Consider the following 22,378-nt stretch of genomic DNA (forward strand, 5'->3'; position numbering starts at 1 on the left):
AATAGAGAGGGCTACGGCTGCTTCTTGGTTTCACCTCAAGGGGTTTTAGCAGGCTTGCATGGGAGACTCTCCACAAGTGGTGGAGTGACTTCAGTACGGGCAATGTGCAGCTCACAGTGCTTCATCACCCAGACATAACATGCAGAAATTCCATGCAGAATGTCCCCATCCTGCTCAGAATGGACTGAACAACGAGGAAGCTTTCATGCTTCCCAGCAATGTTGCTTTAGCTCTGGTGTGAATTGCCTATAAAGACCGTCACAGCTCAGTTTGAGCCTGTAAATACCTGAAGAACTCAGCGTACAGGATTTGTAACAAACTTCCCCAACTCAGACTGGCCCATAGGAACCCTCAATCGACTTGAACACAGCATATACACAGCCAGGCTAAGCAGAGACTGCAGCAATTGCACCCCGAAATACTGAGCTGGACACGGGTACAATCGCATCACTGTGAAGACAATGCTTAGCCATAAATGCATGTGGGAAAAAAGGAAAACCTGCCCTTTTAGAAGCAAATTTCTGTAATTAAGGGCTAGGCACTTAATCTTCAATGCTGGTCTTGTCAGACCTGATTGTACTCCAGCTGCTTGCCTAAAGACACAAAAAAAGCATCCTTTTCCTCCCTCCTATTGAGATAAATCACCTTGATCTTGACAAGTTGAAGGGGTTTTTGTGTTTTGGTTGGTTGGTCAGTTGTTTATGTGAAAAACGAGGTTCACTCTCCTGGAAAAATTTATATGTTTAATAAAGGACAATAGAATACAAAAATAAAGCAAAGTTTAATGGCCAGGTGCTTGGCATTCAGAAATATTCTATATAAGCACATAAGACATGCAGAACTCCTCAGAAATATCATATTTTTCTATTGTAATTAAAGGCTTTCAATTTTTTTGGTTCAAATGAATTGACAATATTACTAAATAAATAATTACTCCTAGCTTAGCGAACAAAAGATGATTTTATATGCCATTAAAAAAATGCATAGGAAATATGGAAGAATTACTACAAAATTAAATGGGAGACGTGAATTTTCTATTCCCCCAATGAAGGCCACAGCCTTTCTGAAAAATTTTGGAAGGATAAAAACAATGCATTACACAAATAATACCCTATACTATTGCAGTTTAAAATATATAAAAGTTAGCAACCTCTGGGTGGACCAGTTCTTTTTGCATTGATGAAATATTTCCATCACAATATCGCAGCTTCTGGCCACTGTTGAAGACATTTCTTCTTTCATTTTCATTTCTCAGCTCTTCAAGTGTATACCATTATGTTTGAACATCAAACATAACACATAACTCTGCAGAGTTATGGTCATCCTCCCAGTTCTTCTGTTTCTGTTGACACATACCACGCTTCATTTCCGATGAGTTAAGTAGCACCAATCAACTTCAGTAATAAACAGAGTGAGGCAACAAACCTTAAATTTGAATGAATGTTTATTCATTACCCAAGCGTAGCTTTACTGTTCACTTCAGCTGGGGTTTCCTTACTTTAAAAAATTGGCAAATGTTTTACTGGCTGCTTTCTTTTCTGGCTCAGTTGCCAGAATTTAAAAAAAAAAAAAGTATCAGAAAACAGAGATGGGATAAACCTTTAAACATAGAAAATAATGTCCAAAATAACGTAAAACAAAAGAATTTTTATGCATCTGTGCAGGGAAAACTGAAATATTAAAAACTGTGACCTTTCATCTGTTCTTAGGGGAAGAAAAACTGCACAATGGACTCCTTCTCCTCTTGATGCCCAGGACACCCAAACATTTGTTAGCTGCACACTTATTTACATGATTTAAACAGCACCTGAAACAGTATCAAAAGTCTTCTTAGCAAGCTCCTTCATAGCACATATGTATCTGTGATTTTGCAGATGAAAGATTGTGTTTTATGTTGTGGCTCCTCGCTGATCAAAACACCAATTTGGATGTTCCAGCCAGGAAGCAAAAGGAAGGATAGAGTCAGAAAAAAAGCAAAAGGAAGGAAACGAAGACAGATGAAAAAAAAAATCAAAGAGAGACAAAACAGCAAAAGAAGAAAAAAATCCATCCAGAATAAGGAAAAAAAAAAATTAGTGCAACTGATAATAATAAAAAAAACCCCCAAAGCTATTTACTAATCTTCATCTGGTGTAGTCCTCCAAATATATTTAGCAATTATTAAAGACTACCAATATGAAGCAAGGTAGCCATTATTAGGAAAGCCACAGCTGCAATGGCAAGGTCTGCTTTGTTTCTCTTATTCCAAAGATATTGAGAGATTCATCTTAGCTCAATGGAGGCACCAATTACAAACACCTAAAGCAAAGTCTAAACCCTCCGTGTAACTGCTACAGTCAATGAAGCATCTATAGAGTACAAATGATTTCACACACTCTAGACAGAGAAACTCAAGATCTTTTGTTTTCTAGAGTCCCAAGTTCCTTGTCAAGTGCAATTAAGTCTAGATGACTTGCACAGAGTTCTCTGCATTCCCGGAGTCAAAAGTTTAAACTTCAACAAATTTTAAAAAAGCAGTTCAGCACCAGCAAAACAGAATAATGTGTTCTCACCATACTTGGGTTTTCAACACCAGGTCAGATTTCATTCACTGAAGATCAGTCTTTTTATTACTTCATAAAATAATAAACAGTAAGAGCCAGCATTGCCCAGACTGTTTAATCAAAGCCTGATGCTGCTCTTGTTGCTAAAAAAAAAATATGTATATGTACACTTATTTTATTTTTATACATGTATAAAATATTCACACCTTGTGATCTGAATGGGTGGAAACACACAGCTTGCTTAATTTGATGATGATGACAAACATGCTAATGATGCACACTAGACAGGATTGCCTGGTGATAGAGTTTGAAGTGCTTAACAATGCCATGAGACTGCTCTGCTACCACTATGGAAAAGCTTATAATGAAGGACCACCCATTTTAATGTGTTTTAATTAATATTCTGCGGGTAAAGGTTTTGTCTGGCTATATCTCACATTTCCAATTTTACAATGAATTCAGAGGTCTCTTGCTAAGAACCAGGAAGTGACAGCTCCTTTCCCCTCCCACCCACACACTCAAAAAGCCAAATATGTTTCCTCCGTGAGTACCCTAAGCAAACAGAGTTGTAAGATGTCAGGATCCAACCAGTAATTCCAGACTGTCTGGAAGATCTATGGAGATTTCTAATTCCATATCTAGCAGATTGTAAACTGAAATTTCAGAAGAGGAAGCTTGGAAGCTCTTGAGTGCAAACAAATAATTGATAATGTTTCCTCCCCTAAATGTCTTATCAAAGCATGGATAGACTTATTTAGATGAAGCTGCATCTTCTCCAGAGACAAAACAATGATGATTTTTTCAAATTTATAATATTTTATCGCCAGTTTTATTAATAAATTTATATGTTGTCACTTGTAGGAAACTATTTAAAATTGAAGTATTTTACATTTTCTTTCACAGATAACTTACAAAATCTTCTCCACAGAAAAGAATATAAGATTAATTAGATGGCTTCATTCCTAACTCCTGCTGGTGAGTGTATTTAAATCCTTTGAATACCACCAGAGGTGGTAGTGCAGTGCTTTTAAAGCTAGTGCTTCAAGCTTTATTGCACTTTTCCACAGACTGTCATGAAAAGCAAAAGACTTGGAAGGCTGTTAATGAACGCCTTCAGACCACCAGGATCTCTCCCAAGCCAGAGCAGTTCTAACTCAGTTCCTAAAGAACAAGAAGGGTGAAAACCAATGGAAGTGAACAGCCTGTCTCAGCTTCAGCAGGAAGACTGTAACATGTTCCAAAAGCGTTCCACATTTCCTCTGTTCCTATTATTTCCTCTTTCTTAAGGAAGCCAATTACCTTGTAGAACATATTTACCCTTCCCTAAATTGTAAATACATTTTCTACTTCTCTGAATTTCTACTTCATTCTTATTCAAGCTTTCCTAGTCTGTATTCAACACACACTCATACTCCCACTTGGTTATTCATCTTCAACTGCCCTATTTCTCTCTCAGACAAAATATACCACATTTCCTTTACTTCCCTGGAGAGATTTCTCTGTTCTCTAACTGCCCAAACTATGCCCACCAGGTGTGGCATAGCTATGGGAATAACATATTTGGCACAACTACTGTATTAGAAAAAAAAAAAAAAATCCTAACTACTTCTCTATAAAATCTAAAAACCAAGTGAGGATAAAACGGTTCCTTCCTGCTCAGAGACAGAGGTTCAGAAATTCTAATTTCTAAAGTGCTTCCTTTGGCACAACCTGTGGATTATTCAGTTCTATTATTCGCTCTGAGGAAATTTATTACTGGTTCTGGCATTCACTCTTGTTTGCCTTTGCAAGCATTGAAACAGAACTCATTTAATTTCTTAGCACTCCAATTTCTTTTGTTAGTAAATTAGAACTGCAATTGAACAGATGCTTAGCTGTCTCCATTACTGACCTTTGTTGCTCATAAGTTCCTTCTTGTTACCATATCCCTTTCTGAAATCTTCCTGCCATTTTCACCTTTGCTTTCTGCATTTTTGTTCTCCCTTCAAATCTTCTGAGCCTTCAATATTATTAAATACTCTTTACTTGCTGGTTTTTGCCATACATTTGATTTTTTGATATGTTTGTTTTAGATGCATGCACACACATATAATTTATCATTAGCTCAACTCAGCTAGAAACCCCAGAGTATGGCAGTATACTGATCAAGAGTAAAGGGCAAAATATGTTCCAATCATAACTTAAATTTGATTCTGGTCAAGGACTTTTACATTCAATAATTCTGTTGTATTCCAACACAGTACACTCCAGGCTATTTTAGTGCCTCGAACTGAAATTTTAACTGTAGTTAAAATGAAGAAATATTCCAGTTTTATATGTAAGTTGAAATTCAATAACAAACTGAGAATTGAGTCTATGGTATTATGCAAAGTAAAAATAAAATTATACAGTTACCATAGCCAGACTGATCCTGAACTGCACAGATCTATAGCAACAGTGACCTACTTTTACAATGTATAGTTCTTCTCTCATTCACCAGTAAATGTTTGTCTTGTGTAATTTGAATGCATTTCTGTAATAAAAAACAATCTGCAAGACTAATTTCTTTGATGGTTATTTCTTCTTTCCATACTAATGTTTCTTTATGTCTGTTAGATTTTCTCCACAATGAAATTCAGAGATAAATCTGCTTTCAGAGTCTCTTTTTATTGACACATACTTCTCTCAGTGCTGACTGCACATGTTAGTTCCACTGCTGGGGTTTTTATTATTTTTCAATTTAAGCCTTGTTATATTCAGAACTTGTCTTGCATACAAATCACTGAATAGCTATATGTGGAATAAATTATAAGCATCATAATTTTTCCAATACCAATTGTCAGAACACGAAAAGGCCCGAAAATCTTACAGACCCTCAGTAATCCACCAGAATGGGGGGCCCATGAGGATACACAGGATCACACTTCCCATCCCTCGCTCTTTTTCATAGAGAGTTTTCACCACCAACCTTGCCCGTGTCTTAAAAACAATAGCAAAAGATAAAAAGTGATAAACCCCATACACAGAGGATCCAGTGTGTGAACAGTTACTGATGCCAAAGCTTTTATAAAGAGAAAAGTACTGGTTAGCCAAAAAAAGAACACTTGCCCAAAGGGGCAAGAACATCAGTTTTATGGTTGTTTAGAAGCTTAGTGCCCTTTGTGATTTCACAGAAAAGATAAAAGATTTAAACAACCATACAACCAGGTAGGAGAAACAATATCAAATCACACAGTATGTAGATACACTTTTATACAATCCACCTGAATGAAAACTACCTCCTGCTGACATACCAAAAACTTTCTACTAGAATTTTAACCTTCTGCTCTGCTGCAAGTCTGCTTTGAGTTCAGCACTTATGAGCGGTAGCAACTGAATTGAATAGTCTCAGAAAACTATCACAAGTTAGATAAGCTCTTTTTACATCTAACATAATTACACACAATAGCCTATGTCATGACCTTAAAGTCAAGACTGGTATTTTTCCCCAGTCATGTTTAATTGTATTTATTAATTACTTTAGTAATACCAAAAATATTTCAGAGAAACTCAATAAAGCTGTAATTCAGCACTGTCCTTTGTATTAGCAAAATGGCAGCAAGATGAATTTTAAGTTGAAATAAAATAGCTGCCCCTTTATCCCCCAAAAAGATAAAACTGCATTTCATTTCTTTTTTCTCTCCAACAGCTGCCCAGACAGGAATCATCTATTCTAGAAACATATCTTCAGTTATGACAGAGATGATGAGTGTTTGAATGACTGCAAAAATATCTGATTGGGAATTTTTATTTCCTTCCTTTATATAATACAATACATACTTGTGGATAATATATACTTTTTAATTTCTTATGTATATTATTTGGTTGCGGTTTTTTTGGAAATACTATAAGAGTAGGGTAAGCATAATGTAACAAAATACATAGCTATAAAAATAATTTCTGTGGAATATATAGCACTATGATGAAGACACAATAAAAACCAAAAGGATTCTGGATCCAGGCTAAAAGATTCCTTTATTTTGTTTTTTCTAACCACATTTCAGTTAACTGGATTCTTCTTACTAGGTATCAAAAAAAAGACTATAAATAGGAAGGACCTGGAATTGGGAAGAAAATAGCAAATACAGTCCTGGTTCACAAAGCCTGCAGGGCAATTAAAGGATCAGGTTTTACTCACTTGCTACAGACACAGTAGTTAAGCCTCAGAATTCAGAGCCTGGAGATGCGTGCTTATATTTTTCTACACCCTCAATTTCAGTAAAACAAGTTCAATGAATGCCATTTAACTTATGGGACCTTGTGTACATTTCTTTAAATGATTAATGTTACTTATTAATGAGGAAACAATTTTGAGCAGTGGTTATGCATATGCTGCATGTTTATGTACCTGGTAAACCTATCTGCATCTGACATGTTACAGAATTAATCACTGTATGCTATGATAATTACCACCTTGCTGACTTTATTCCAACTCCTGAAATGTGTAGTTAGATATATGAAATCAAAATGCACTCTCTGGCTAGATATGGGGCACTGCTGAGACTGAGAACCACAGTTAGCTAGCAATATTATTCATAAATGTACAAACTTATAGTAGAATTTACTTATAGATGTAAAAAATTAAATGTGTTTCTAAAAATCAAGAATTTACCAGAGAAAGCACTTAGGTAGTGCTCATTTCCAGCTTCTCTTAAATAATACATTCTATCAGCTGTTTAATCTTATTTATAATGGGAATCACAGAATCATTAAGAGTCATCAAAAGACCTTTAGTGTCATCAAATTCCCCAAATGGATTTCTGGTTTCTCAGGAAGGCTTTGTTAAAAAAAAAATAAAATAAAAATTTTCTAGTCAAAACCATTCATTTGTTTATCTTCCACTGTTTTTGTTACATAGCATGTACTAATCCAAAGGCCCTCTTCCCTGATGTTATCCACTCTCGGCAATTCATTAAGCTCTGTCCAATTACAAAACTCTCAGTATGGTTATGCAGAAAGTAAACAAGGGAGGCCACAACCTCTAAATAAACGTGCTGAATTTACACCAAAAAAAAAAATATATCCAAGCACTTCTCCTTCAACACAGTAAAAGGATTTACACAAAATGATGTGTAAGTCAGGAGACAGCAACTGAGGAAAGTCCTGAGGTGAGGGTTAGACCTGATCAGAAGCTCCAAGCCTTGTCTTACCTGGCAGCCCAGTAGAGGAGGTTGGGGTGATGCTGGGAGCATCCAAGGGAGGTTGAAATGGCTCTAGGGAGAGTGGGTGATCTGGAGCACATGGCATGGCAGCTCACACAGGCAGGAGTCTTCTCTGAGCATCCAGGAGCAGGCAATAGAGGCAGCAAACAGACTCAGTAGCTGGCAAGGAGGAGCCCAAAGAGATCACTCTCTGCACATCTTGTTTGAGAACATGCTGCATGTGAAACATAGTGTTTATGGCAAGATGTTTACAAGAAGGTGTTGTTCCTAATTAACCAATGGTGTAAGCTGAAAACCAATCAGTTCTTAGCTGAACGATTCTGTCTATAAAAAGGGTGTAGTTTCTAATAAATCTGGCTTCTATGCCTTCTGAAATGCATGGAGTCATGTCAGCTTTAAGCTGTCCCTAACTTACAGTGACATGGGAAGTATTGAAAAACACCCGACAGACAATGCAGGCATTGGTCACTCCTCATGAGGGAATGTCGTGGGTAACCCATAATATCATTGTATTCCACAGCTATCTGTGCCCCAAATTGTTACTATCAGGAATCTGGGCTGGAGTGGTACCTCAGGTGCTTTTAAAATCTGCTCCAGCGGACAATACGTGGTCTTTTGCTGCATGGTTTTTGCCTTCCTGAGCTTTTTGATTTTTGCCTTAGGGCAGAGACCATCTAGTTTTGTCTCTTGCTTTTCTTGCTCTAGAGCCAGGGCAGCAGGATAGAGGCTTTTCCCTTTTCTTCACCCAGGGGGTGGCTGGGCACTGGAACAGGCTCCCCAGGGAAGCTGTCACAGCACTAAGCCTGATAGAATTCAGAAGTGTTTGGAACATGCTCTCAGTCACTTGGTGTGACTCTTGGGGGTGGTGCTATGCACAGTTAAACATTGGACTTGATGATCTTTTGCCTTCCAACTTAGCCAGCATATTCTGTGGTTCTGTAATCTTGATTCAAGTACTCCTCCACAATTACAATGTCTAAGAGAAGGCAACTACTTGCTTCTCACCTGTTTTGTCCATCTCCATTACAGAGCTCTGTATAGCTTTGCTGTCCTTAAAAAAAAAAAAAAAATTCCCTCACCAATAAAGGTAAAGTTAATGGTCAAAGAAAAATATCTCTCACTGTCTCTGGGTCTGTGAAATTTTGAGAGCATGCTACCCATCTTCATTAAAGAAAAGAGTCCCTTATTATTCTTAAGAATCTTCACTATTCTCAAGGATTTCACTGCATACTCCTTGCTACTTTTATCATTGCAATTCACTCAAAATCCAAGCATTAGAATGAAACTAACTCAAAATATTCTGTCCTACCAGGTTTTTCAGCTGGTTGGTTGGTTTTTAAAAACTTTGTAGTTTTGTTGTTGTTTGTTTTCTTTTCCTTTTTTTGTTCAATCCAGACTCTCCATCAAACTTCTCTAAATCTCAGATGTGAGGTAAACAAATATTAACCTGACAGCAAGTTGCATGATCAGACACTTGCCTTGAAAACTTTTTGCTGGACATAAAATGGAAAATGGGTACTAACCTGTCCCATTCCACTATAAAAGAGAGACTTGGCGAATGTTCTTTTTGATAGATTTCTCGGACAAAAATAAAGCACAAATGCAGCAATATTATATCTGAGAACCAATTATTGATAAAAAAGGGTAAGTATTCCTACTAAAGTGGGATAGAAAAGAGCAGAGAGGGGGAAAAGAGAGAGGGAGAATGAAAGATAAGACAGGGATGATGTTACCAGAAGAACCCCAGCAGTCTGTCAGCATCAGCTCAGCAGGCAGTGTGCACAATCACAGCAGGCACTTTCCTCTTTGTAGATGGAGGAGTTCTATCACTTCAACAAATCCTACCGAAATTATGGATTTTTGAGTGAATCTTCCACCATCATTCTTTTTTTACATTACATCTGAAGGGTGGGTCAATATGGAAGTAGCCAACTTAATTAGCTCATCGACCACCTACATTTCTGTTTCGTCACAAAAGCGATTTCCAACTGTACTGGCAGCCAAGAGCTAAACTTTTTACCAGAAGATCATTAAACATTTTGCAAACTAAGCAAGGACACTGCAAGAGTATTTTAATGTCTATTTACATATCCTTCCATTTCAGCTAAACTCCCAGAAGCTGAAGAAATACACAACCTTTACTCACGCCAGGTTCTCAAGAAGCTACTTTGAAATAGTGCTAAAGTAACATTAAGACATCAAAAGGCAGAACTGTCAGGATACACAGCACTCAGAGTCAGAGGCCTAAATCTGGCTCAGAATGGTCTTCACCAGACACTGCATTTGCAGAGTGAGCACACAATATTTTCACCTACTACTTTTAATTAGAACTCACTATTAATTTGTAAGATATGCTGCAAAGGCTAAAAAGATCAAGCTTAAAAAGATAAAAATAATTTTTAAAAATGTAAAGCATTTTAAATGAAGTTTTAAGGTTTAAAAACCTCTGTCTCTCATATCCTCAGATCTAAGAATGCTCTGCTTCCCTCCATGTCCTGATGCACAGTCCTGTTTCGCCCTTTCTTGCACCTCACTGCCCACACTTGCTGAGTTTGCTTATGAGGCTGTTGTGAGAGACAATGTTGAAAGCCTTGCTGAAGTTGAGGTTGACAATACCTACTGCTCTCCCCTCATCCATCCAGGCAGTTGTTTAATCATAGAAGCAATCAGGATGGTCAAGCATGATTTGCCTTTAGTGAACCCATGCTGACTGCTCCTGATCATCTTGTCTTCCATGGGGATAGAGATGGCCTCCAGAATGTGGCACTCCTTCACCTTTCCAGGAATTGGGGTGAAGGTGACTGGCTGGTAGTTCCCTGGGTCCTTCTTCTTACTGCTTTTGAACAATGGGGGGACATTTCCAGTCCCCAGCCACCTCTCCTGATTACCTTGACCTTTCAAAGAGGGTCATAGCCTACCTGTGGTGTCTACCAGCTCTCTCAGCACTCATGAATTCATCTTGTCAGGGCCCATGGACTTGTGGATGCCGAGTTACTCAGATTCTCCTTGACCAAGGAAAAGTTTTCCTTCTGACTTATTCCTTTGTCCTGGTCTCCTGGGTCAGTGATTCCTGAGGGCTGTCTTGTCAGTGAAGACCAATACAAAGAGCATTCAGTACCCATTTTCTGTGTCCTCTGTTACCAGGGTCCTCCCTCCATTTAGTGATGGCCCATGTTATCCTTAGTTTGCCTTTTGTTACTGATGTGTTTGATGAGCCCTTCTTGTTCTCTTTGACATCCTTGTCCAGATTTAATTCCAGATGGGCCTTGGCCTTCCTTTCTACTTACTCTGATAACCTCTCTATATGCATTCCAAGGGCCTGACCCTGCTTCCATCTCCTGTGTACTTCCTGCTCACACAGGAGTAATGGCAGGAATTCTTTTTTCATCCACGCAGGTCTTTTCCCCCCTTCACTTCATTTCTTGTTCATCAAGATGCAGCACTCTTGAGTCTAGAGGAAGTGATCCTTGAATTTCAGCCATCTTTCTTGGACAATCCTTAGGCACTTCAGTAACAATAGGCTAAATTAACAGTTGAAGAACAGGTCCTACCATCTTTGTTTCAGTTTACAAACAAATGTTAGTATAGAGCTGGGTTAGTTTGTACCTTGTTTTAGTATTTTCTTCTTCTCCCCTGTCAAGTTTTCAGAGCAGGTGAAAAATCTGGTTCATACTGTGCCACCTCTTTAACTCAGCTTTTTTCTCTCTATTTCTATATTTTCCTTTGCACATCTACAAGCCAAATACCTGCTGGAAAGCAGAAACTAGAAGGAATACCTATTTCAGCATAGCAGGTTTTCAGTGAGCTGCAAACGAGCCAAGGGGTACCTGATGCTGAGCCTCAGAAATAATTACCTCCAAGCTCTACATCTCACAGCATCCCTGTATTATCTCATGGCAGAATTGTAGCGAAATGATGTCATCTTGGGCAAATCCAATGCAAAACAAGTAGAGAACTTCATTATAATATGCTAGAAAATCAAAAGGTAAGAACATTCATCCGCCCAAACATCAGTGAGAAATTCATGCTGATCTTTTCACCCAAAGAAAATTAATTTCCCTTCATTTCAATTTGAAATCTTGTTAAAATATCAACTTAATTTTCCCTCCAATTATTATTTATTACCCATGGTAACATAAGCCTAAATCTCATTCATAATAGATAGAAGCCAATGAAGGAGAATTTAGTTGCTTGTAGTTTCATTTTAAAAACTAAAATTATTATTAAAAAGGCATAACAAACTTATTGAGTAGATAATTCAAAATTATGAACTGGCATGTCACTCTAAACAAATTGCCACAGCTATTATCCTCACTGAACATGGTAAGATATAATAGATAATGGGTAATGTAAGCCCGAAGACTATCCAAATCTGGCAAGAGATAGTTTCCAGACAGAAAAAGTTCTTGCCTAATGTAAAATGCAACCTGAAGACAAACAAGGAAAACCAGACAGACAATTTCTAATAAAACTTTTTGGAAATTGAAGAATCCTGATAAAAAAGGGTCAGAAAGATGCATTCATGGGGTCAAGAAAATGCTTAAGGAATTATGGTGTGTAAAACAGAAATATGTAGAAACACATTGGGCTGCAAGGAGCCAGGTTAAGGAAACCAGAGAGCAAGCTTCTAAGAGTACTGACAGTAAACCAATATACTTAAAGAAACACACACAAAAAAAATGATTAAAAATGAAAAAAGTGGAATACTGAAGTCTGAAAAATATCAAAATTAACAATAAATCTGAATAAAATTACCTGAAAATTGTATTCTGAGCTATAATGACCATATTCTGCCGATATTGCTATACATATATCAAGATGTATGAGAGGATGTCAAGAGGTATGGATGTGATACAGTCAGAAGTGTTGGAATATTTTTGCTTACTGGAAAGAGCCACCTGTTATCATAAGAGCAAACACTATCAGATATCTTCTAGCCTGGACCTGGCACACTTGAGTTCTGTTGTTCATCCCTCTACCACAACAGGATTGTTATTAAGTTGTTTCATGTTTCAAAAATTTAATGGAAAGGGTAATTTGTGAATGATTAGGTTCTTTTGTACAGAAAATCTATTGGACAGAGCACTGTTTATAGTCTACTGTTCTTTATAAGCAGTGAAATGCTATGTCTAGTTCATATAATTTTTTCAGTCACTCCTAACCAGCTAGAAGCTGAGTGATTAAGTCACAAGGCCTTCAGGTCCAAAATGTAAACTGAAAGAACTCAGGAAAGATGTATACTACATATTTCCCGATATGAGGGAGGGAGAGAGAGGGATATAAGACCAGGTCCCCACTGTTAAGTAACTAAAAACAGCAAACCATCTATCCAAAGAACATTGAATTGAAAACCAAGAAGAGAGATAAAAGCAAGAAATCTCCAGTAAATCAGCTCTTCTTCATCACCTCAGCTTTTAAAGCATTTCAAGACTTGTCAACTGACTGGCATTGTGTATCCTCAAATGTATGTATAAGTTACAAATTTATAATAAAATTCAGAGTAGAAAGGGAAATAAGCAATGCCCATGCTGATCTCATAGATATAGGCTTCTGCTTGTGAACTAGTTTTACAATTTTCTTCACAAATGGCTTAGAAACAGACCCAGTTCTGCAGAAGCATTTATTTCAAAGAACACTCTGTGGCAATGCCAATTCTATTTTAACATGCATTTCTTGACTGATGTGCCCACTTGAAAAGTAATCTGAGAAAAATGTTGAGATGTTATAAAAGAAATCGAGTTATTCATACAGTCATGTTGTGAAACCTGATAATGGAATGCCATTAATAAGTATCAGAACAGCGTAAGAGTGGAAGTCTGAGTGTTGAACCAGTCAGAGGATGAACAGCTGCTAAGTCACAAATAATGTTTTTGCTTAATCAGAACCAGAGGAGGTCCCAATAGCCTTCTTCAGTTTCATTTGCATTCAGTGAGCGCCACCACATCCACATTATAAAACACAATCCAGACATTTTTTTGGGAATTAAATGCACTTTAGAAGATTTATGCTTTGCCCTTATCTAAAACTGGTGTTCAAAAAGCAATGTTGCAGGAATCATCTGGCTTGTTATGGAACAGTTTAAAACCAACAGCATGTCTCTTAGTTTCTCCTATCAACATTTAAACAAAAATCCCCAAATTAGATTCATCAGACTTGTGAATATCATTACCTTTTGATCTACACAACAGTGAAATAAAGGCACAAATAAATCCAAAATATTTATATTATTCAAACTCCTATTATATTTCTAACAAGCATGCCAAGAGATGTTCCAAATTATGCAGATGGAAATATACTTAGGGTGTTAAAGTTTAGGACTTGTGGACTTGATCAGAAAGAAATGGAACATTTTAGCTGTATAAAAGGAGACATTGCTTGATGTTGTCTAGAACTAAAGCACAACTACCTACATTGAAGCATCTATTATACATACAAAATCCAAAACCAAGTAAGCCATGGTCTATGACCTATTCAATCTCTTTCCCTTGTTCTTCATAAAAATATTACCATTTTTTTCAAGAATAAAAATGTAAAAGAGATATACATAGTCTGAACAAAGATATACAAAAGACACTTGAATAAAGCAACAGACCCTCCAGAAACTGAGCCCAAGAGTCTGGAGACTGCATTGTTCTATTGTTAGCTACATTGTTCTGATGAGATATTAAGAATGAAAAAGAAACCTTATGAATAAAACCTTTCGTCAATAGATTATTTTCTACCAATCCTTGTTTCCAGCCATGTAAACACTGAGGATAAAAAGGATATTGATTTGCATTTCTTCAGCATATAGTCTAAAACCAACAGCATATATGGTGAATAATATAGCACTTATGGATACTGCTATGCCAAAATTTTACCAAAAGACTGTTTTAAAAATATTGTTGAAATACAAATGCCAGGTACTAGCCTACCTAGTAAGAAAGTTTTCTACTTTAATTTAAGATAGATCACAAGTAAATTTTATCTTTTGTAATCTAACACTTCCAACTACTTTTTTTCTGAACAGAAAGGTATTTGTCTTCTCTCTTTCATCGATTAAACTCAGAACACCTGGTGTCCAAATTGGTAATTTGCCTTCATTATCACCCCATGCATTTTCTAATGATCCACTTGCAAATCTGAGGGATTTCCAGCTTGTACAATTAACATGCTTTAATTTTTTCAGCTCCCTGCTGTTCAAATCTAAGCAAACATTTTTGTCAGTGCAGAACTCCCCTTTCTTGTATGTGAGTTACAGACCACATATTTGTACATTGTTCAGACACTGTAAAACAGGAGAGGAAAAAGAATCTTGTCTCTGATTAAGTATAGTCATCTGCTTTCTCCCATTTAGCTCATGAGTTCCCTGTTGGGGCTTTCGTACAACACAAAGCAAGATGGAGGAGCACCATCTGGAAAAGTGTTATTTCTATTTTCTGCAAAGCTGGTTTTATATATTCCTTCACCACCTCCTATTAAAGAAAAAGGACACTTGGAGCTGTGCTTTTTTTATCAACACTGAAAGTTCATAGCTCAAGTGATGCATATTCAATGTACAGGAAAAGTTGTCTAATATTTTCAGCTTCCTGAAATGTTTCTTCATTCTCTGACTGCAGAAGATTTTCTCCCTTTCTTTCTCTCATTTTCTCCACTTTCCTTCCAAAAGTGTGCTCAGTTGTTTCTTGATATGAACAGTTCTAGTTGTCATCACCATCCATCTAATATGGATTTGTGGTCATGTAAATTACATCATAAACTTAGTGGGTGATACGAGCTTATTTACTATGTGCCTTTTTCCTATCATTGAATTCCTTCCAGACTAAAGATTTTACTTTCTGTAGTAACCTAAGCTGCCTCCCACTAAAAGGTACATAAACCCACTTAAATTTAAAGTTGTATAATTCATTTCCGATTACCCTAATTTAATTTTCGTTTCAGAATTTCAATATCTCAACTGAATGAAAAATGATGCTGGAACTTTGTTTGATGCCAAGAACTATTAAACTTTGAGAAGTCAAAAACACTAGGAGATATTTTTATTCCACTGCTTAAATCATATGATAGACTATGACCTTTAGCCTTCTCATAATACCACTTCATTCTACTGACCACAACCAACTGACAAGTATTGGTTTATCAATAAATTCTCACAACCTGCAAAGCACATTCAGTATTATAATAGCACAAAAATATCTTCTCATCTCTCAATATGGAATTTAGATCAATTGAGACCCGCAGCAGAATTCCCTTTATGCAGACACCAGGAGTGTTGTTATGGTGCTGTTAAATGTTTACTGGAAAGAGAAATGAGAGAGAACTCTATACCTGGCTGCAGCTTCAGGGGAATGCTGAAATGCCTGCTTGCCAAAACATGCCATAGGCAAACACAACTTTCAGATATAAAGCCTACAAGTATGTGCAGAAGCTGTAAATTACAGAATTTCCTTGTCTTGATAAGCACACTCTACCCAGAAAATTTCAATTAGGTGCCAAATACAATGGTATTTCGATGGCCTCTTGAGCTGTTCTAGGTGGCATGGAACAGCAAACTTCCTAACCCCAAAAGCATCTAAAATATTTACATAGAATAAGAAAGTGGTCGCTGATAGAACTCTCGTTTTGGGTTTTTTTATTTTCTCTTATAAGAGTTTTCAAGGAAACATATTGTGAATATGGTGTCCTTCAACAATATTTTTTCTTATTGAAGCTCAGAAAGTGTTTGTTTTGATATTTATTCATATGGTATGTTCAACAAACAGTAATTTTCTCATTTCCTAACACTATAATAAGGAAGCACAAAGATTTTTTCATACAAATTTTGGTGATATATGCTGATATTTTAATGTTTAAGACTATGCCTTCTGAAGTCAGCAAAAAACCCCCAAACTCCACAAAAAACACCACACCATTTATTTATAGCAGAATCAGTAACAATAAAAAGATATCTACTGGATTCTAGCCAAAACTGGAGTAGACAGGTGCTGCATTATAAGAAGTATTTTCAGTTCGTCATTAAGCAAAAGTGTTTAGCTCAATATTTTATATAATCATGGAATGGTATGGGTTTGAAAGGCCATTAAAGGGATGTGGGTAGGTACACCTTCCACTAGAGCAGGTTGCTCAGGGCCCCATCCAACCTCAAACACTTTCCAGGGGTGGGGCAGTGAAGTGAAGAAAACATTTTTAGTATGTTTCAGCGAAGCACATGATTTTGATCAAAAGATCTAAATAAATAAAGTACCATAGGGTACACACACCATGTCAGAAATATAACAGGTTTTACCATGCCGGTATGTATCTATGAAGTAACTCAGATTTGAGCATAGAGAGGAAAACACACTGAGGATGCAACCATTCAATCCTGCATTTGAGGAAGTGGGACCTAATCCTAAAACCCACAACATATGTTGTCTGCAAAATGACATTATTACCTATAGTAACCCTAACAAGCATATTGCATAGGAGTCTCTAGGAAAAATCATACATTCCCCCTACTCAAAATAATAGTAAAATACACAAAAAGAAGTCATACAGTGGAGCTATCCAAGCTAAATTATTTTGCCAAGGCCCAGTGAAAGCAATGAGCACAGAGAACTATGCATTTACTGGTTAATGAATACAAGGCATAAAAGCAAAACTTCATCATTATTTTCTAAATGTACTGGCATAAACATAAGACAAAGGAAATGGCTCTTACAATTACCTTGCCTCGACTAGTAGTTTAATGTTCAAGACATTTAGCTGGCACAAACAGATATAGAGCTAGGATTTAAGCATATAGCTCAGTGTATTCTTTTACATGGTTCTGCAACAAAACATGCTCTATCTTTTAAAAATATGCTCACTTAATTATCTGCTAATGTTAAATTAAGACTAATCTGGGAATTACAATAACAACAATAACTACAAGGGGCAGTCATTATTCATTTAAACAATCATGACAAATCATTTGACCAGTTTCAGACTCAAGATCCAAAATTAAATTTTGAGCAGAGGATATGAAGTGACTAACATATGGATGTAAAATTTCTCTGAAGGAAGGCCACAAAGCAATGAGAAAATTTTCCTCCTGGATATTTTTACTAGCTATAAAACTGAATTATCTACCCAGATATACGGCTCAGTGACATGCCTTGTAAAAACTATCCCAGATATTGAAATAGAGCATTTAAATACTAAGGCAGAGTCCATTTCCACATCTCTCAATGACTGATTATATATACATATATACTTGTATGTATAATGCAATATCTTGTTTGTTAAAAAACCCATCAGTATTGCAGTTTCTGTAAAGATGTTCAGAAGCCCCTTTCCTTATTCTGATTTCTTATTAATTTATATGTCAAAGGCAAAGGCCAAAATCTCAGCTGTAATCTCAAGTGTAAAAAGAATGGATTAATACTTTGAAGAAGTCTTACACAAGAAACATTAATTTAGAATATTGATTCAAGATTGAGGTCATATACTCAGCCAGTGAAAATTTACATTACAACAGCTGAGAGGCAAGGTGGCTCAAAGGCCAACTCTACTTTAGACTCTCCTGTTCTAAAATGAAAGAGCCTCTTCTAAAACCAGAATTTTTAACAATGCTTCAGCATCAGGTACATATAATTTAACAGCTTTTAAATTACATTTTAATCAGAAAACTATCTTATTTTCTTTTTTTGTGGTGCAAGACTGACTTTCAACCTGTTTCATTTTAGCTTGCTAATAGTAAAAAATATCTTGTACCTTCAGGAACCAAACATCAGTGTCCTACAGACCTTGTCACTTAATGAGCACCATGACCAAGATATTGCTACACTGGGCCACATGAAAGTACTTCCACGCAAAAAGAACTTGGACTAAACCTCACAGAAAATTAAATTCTCTTCATGCCCTCCATGTTTCACTGTGGTGTTGGCATTTCTCTGTTGGTTCAGGCTGGGGACACACTGTCCAACGTAGGTGACAGATATTGGCACGTTATTGTAAATCCAGCACAGGTAGTTTGTGGTATTTAATGTTTGTACCATCCCACTGAGGGCAGAGCCCCACACGCTGCCCTGCAGGACAGAGCTGCGGCAGGGCAGCAGAACATGTTAGAGATAAACAGACAATTTCTTGAAAATCAGTCTTTTATAAACATGTTTTATGTACAGATAGGTAGGTGGAAATAAATACATTTCAAAATAAAAAAGGGAAATGCTGATGATTTAAACAATCGCAGCACCCTCTTTGTTAAATATATATAGGTAGGACTACATGGTTTTCTTCTCTGTTACAACATTTAGGTCCTTTTGCTACTTCTCATTTCAGTTCCTACTCTGTGTTGATAGGAACAATTTTTGCCACTGTTGATGACTGAATACATTTTGGTTTGAGTAAATAACAGGATATTTTAATGATGCCTGATTAGATATAAAAATATTTTCCTGCTTGTTAACCACACACTACTATAATACACTGTAGTATAAGAGAGCTGTTCTTAGAAAATAATTTAAGAACATTGTTAGACTTCACACTCTACTCTCAGGAAGTTTTTATTTGTCAAAACAAAACAAAACATACTAGAAGCTTATTAAAAACTGAACATTCAGGAAGAAGCAGCAGAATGAGTGACCCAGATCTATAAAGCACTCCAGTTGGATTCCAGTAATATGATGCACTTTACAGGTGTGACAATGCTTCATATGCACATTTCCTTATAAACTGATTAAATTATACTGAAATAGTACCCCAGATCAGCTTAAAAAAAACACCCAATAAATTCTACAAGGTGTAATGCAAGTATCAATTAGCTAGCCACAGAATGAGTGGAATCAGCACACATACATTCACCACCCTGCCCCCTGTTATAGATGAGTAATGAGATGGTTGGCTCTCACAATTAAGGGGTATGTATGTCAAGAGAAGTTTTATTATTCTTTTATTATATATGTCCAGAGAAGTTTTAGAGATGCATAGTTATGTTACTGCAAAGTGTTTCACCCCCCCCAGCATTGTTATCCTTGTTTCATGGAGACTACAAGGCTGTGCCCTTGAACTGCAGCAGTTTAAATAAGCTGAGCACAACTGAGAGCCAGAATGATTAGGTGAAAGATGTGCTGGGATTATTAAACTAACCAGACTCTCAGAAAATTCACATCTGTCCCACAAAGACCTTCAAAGCTGACATTGGAGGTTAGGATTTTCCCTTTTTTCTCCCTCTGCATTTCCCCCCATTTGTTGCTGAAGAGATGATAACAATGATACTTAAGAGACAGAAACAAGGGTCACAACTGTGTGTCTGAACAGCATTGTCCAAACCCTTTTAAAATCTGACAGTCTTGGTGCAATGACCACTTCTTGGGGCGCCTGTTCCAGCGCCCAGCCACCCTCTGTGTGAAAAGCCTTTTCTTAGTAATAAACTGATAGTGTGATGCTGGCTCTCGTGAATGTTAAATGTATGTTGTAAGGTTAAAAAGTTCTGGTAAGATCTGGTGGTTTTTTTTATAGGTTTTGTAATGCTGAAAGTTGATCTTTCAAAGCAAGAAGGACTGCACAGACTCCAAGAGGTGGGATGAAGGAGGAGCTGGGTCAGAACTGCAGGAGTGTGGGGAAGGTCGGCTTAGCAGGGGCTTGGCTTGTCAAGTGTGGGTGGTGTGCCCCTGGCTGCAGCTACATACCCAGTGCTGTCCCTTATTCCTTGTTCAGTCCTTTTTTGTGGTTAAATAAACCTTTTAAAGTTTTAAAAATTGAGGCATTGTTTCTCACATCCTGATACCCAAACCAAAAATCCTCTCATTCAGCTTCATGCCATTTCCCCGAGTCCTGTCAGTGGTCACCAGAGAGAAGAGATCAGTCCTGCCCCTCTGCTTCCCCGCACAAGGAAGTTGTGGACTGATGAGGTCTGACCTCAATCTCTGCTTCTCCAGGCTGAGCAGCCCAAGGGACCTCAAGTGCTCCTCAAAGGGCCTCACGGATTAGTTACAGCCACCTATCATGGTGTTGTGACACACAGCTCCTTTCAGAGGTCACTCACTGACAAGCACTAGATTTAAGCACTTCAGACTGTTCCCAAACATATTTTGTGACACAGCTTCACTCTGAAACTGCTTGGCTTATGACCACTAGCTCGTGGCACTCTAGCATCTTCTACTTCAGGCTTAGTAATCCAGAGAGGACTGAAATATTCATGCCTGAAATCACCCTTTACTAACAGAAATTCTGTCCATAAAATTAAAGTAGAGAAGGAAATAACACACCTCAGAAGATGTGACCCCAGTTTAGTACAAGAAAAGGGGCAAACCGCTTACATCTTCCCTTCCCAAACACCCATCAAGCTAAAAGCAATCCACACCAGGTGGAGTGTGTCAGGTGTTCTGCATCTAAACAAGGAGCAAACTCTTAACTGAAGCAATTAAGCTTTTTTTTTAGGAAATAGTGTAAAAGCTGCTTTCTCTGTAGGTTATCTTTGAGAGGCAGTAGCCTCTTCAGCCAGGACATCTTTACACAGTTTGGGAGGAACAGTAGACAAAAGGATTTATTATGATTTCTTTGGTTGTTAGCACAGCACTAAGACATTTTTTCTGTTATTCAGAACTTGGATATTGAGGTGCAAATACCACATAAACACATGGCAATTATTTTAAAGTAAAGAAGTTCCAGAGCATATGTTGTTTGTGTAGCTCACTTGGAAAAAGATAACACACAAATTTTTTATAGTACTTTTACTGCAGCAAAATTTAGCATTCTGTGCTAAACTCTGCTTGCAAATGGAACAACTGAGATAATGTAGAGAGTGACAGAACCCCAGACAGAAGCTATCATACTCTCAAAATGTGACCTGCAGATGTCAAAGGCAGTAACAATTTTAGGAGTGCACTAACAAAGCACACCATCCTTTGCTTGAAGAATTCTGCAATTACACATTTCTAAAACCAATCCTACTGGGAAAGCAAATGCTATTTATAAATTATGCTTCACTACATACTTCAAACACTCACTGCTTTTGCTGCAAAAACATGGAACTCTGTTCATATTTAAACAGCAGCCTCATTTCACCTGCTTAATGTGGAGTGGTGCATAAGAAAGTAGAAAGTCAGGGTAAGTGTGCACGGTATTATCCTAGTCACAACCATTTTATTCCATTTAGTCCTGTTTCATATCTACACACAACTGTATTAAAGATTTAATGGTCTTACACAGATGGATGGTTTTGAACTACCTTCACATTAAAATTCTCAATAGACTGAAGAGCAGAACTAGTGCTCCTTCCTACATCTGTAGGAGCAGTAGAAGGATTTTGTATTTTTAAGAAAAATGGAAAATTATCACAGTCACCAAGAAGGACACACTACCTGGCTTGTTCCCAACACAAAACAGTTGCAGCTCTGAGAGAACAGCAGCAACCAAGTACTTTAATGGAAATCCTTTGGTTCCTAAGCCAACCATGCTTACCTTTTGAAATGAGTAAAAATTCACACCTGATAGAATAGCCCTTCTTTCTTCGAGGATTTCAAGGAAAGTTTTAAAACATCTTTTCTTTCTGCTAGGCTTTGCCTTGCCAGGGGGCCCAAAAACCAGCCTACATCTGCCCTGCACTGCCCCACTGCCTCAGCATGCTTTCCTCATGGACAGCACTCAGCCTGAAGGAGACAGAGCACTGAGGAAAACCATGGAGCCATGGTCCCCCACAGCCTGATGGACAGC

At 37.3% G+C, this 22,378-nt stretch overlaps 1 protein-coding gene across 1 annotated transcript in view; it reads right to left on the reverse strand.

Moving 5' to 3' along the window:
* Positions 1–22,378, reverse strand: part of LUZP2 (leucine zipper protein 2) — a 117,490-nt gene that overhangs the window by 90,915 nt on the left and 4,197 nt on the right. The gene's annotated exons all lie outside the window — the stretch shown is intronic.

The sequence above is a fragment of the Taeniopygia guttata genome, chromosome 5, assembly GCF_048771995.1.
Source record: "Taeniopygia guttata chromosome 5, bTaeGut7.mat, whole genome shotgun sequence".
Lineage (NCBI taxonomy): Eukaryota > Metazoa > Chordata > Aves > Passeriformes > Estrildidae > Taeniopygia > Taeniopygia guttata.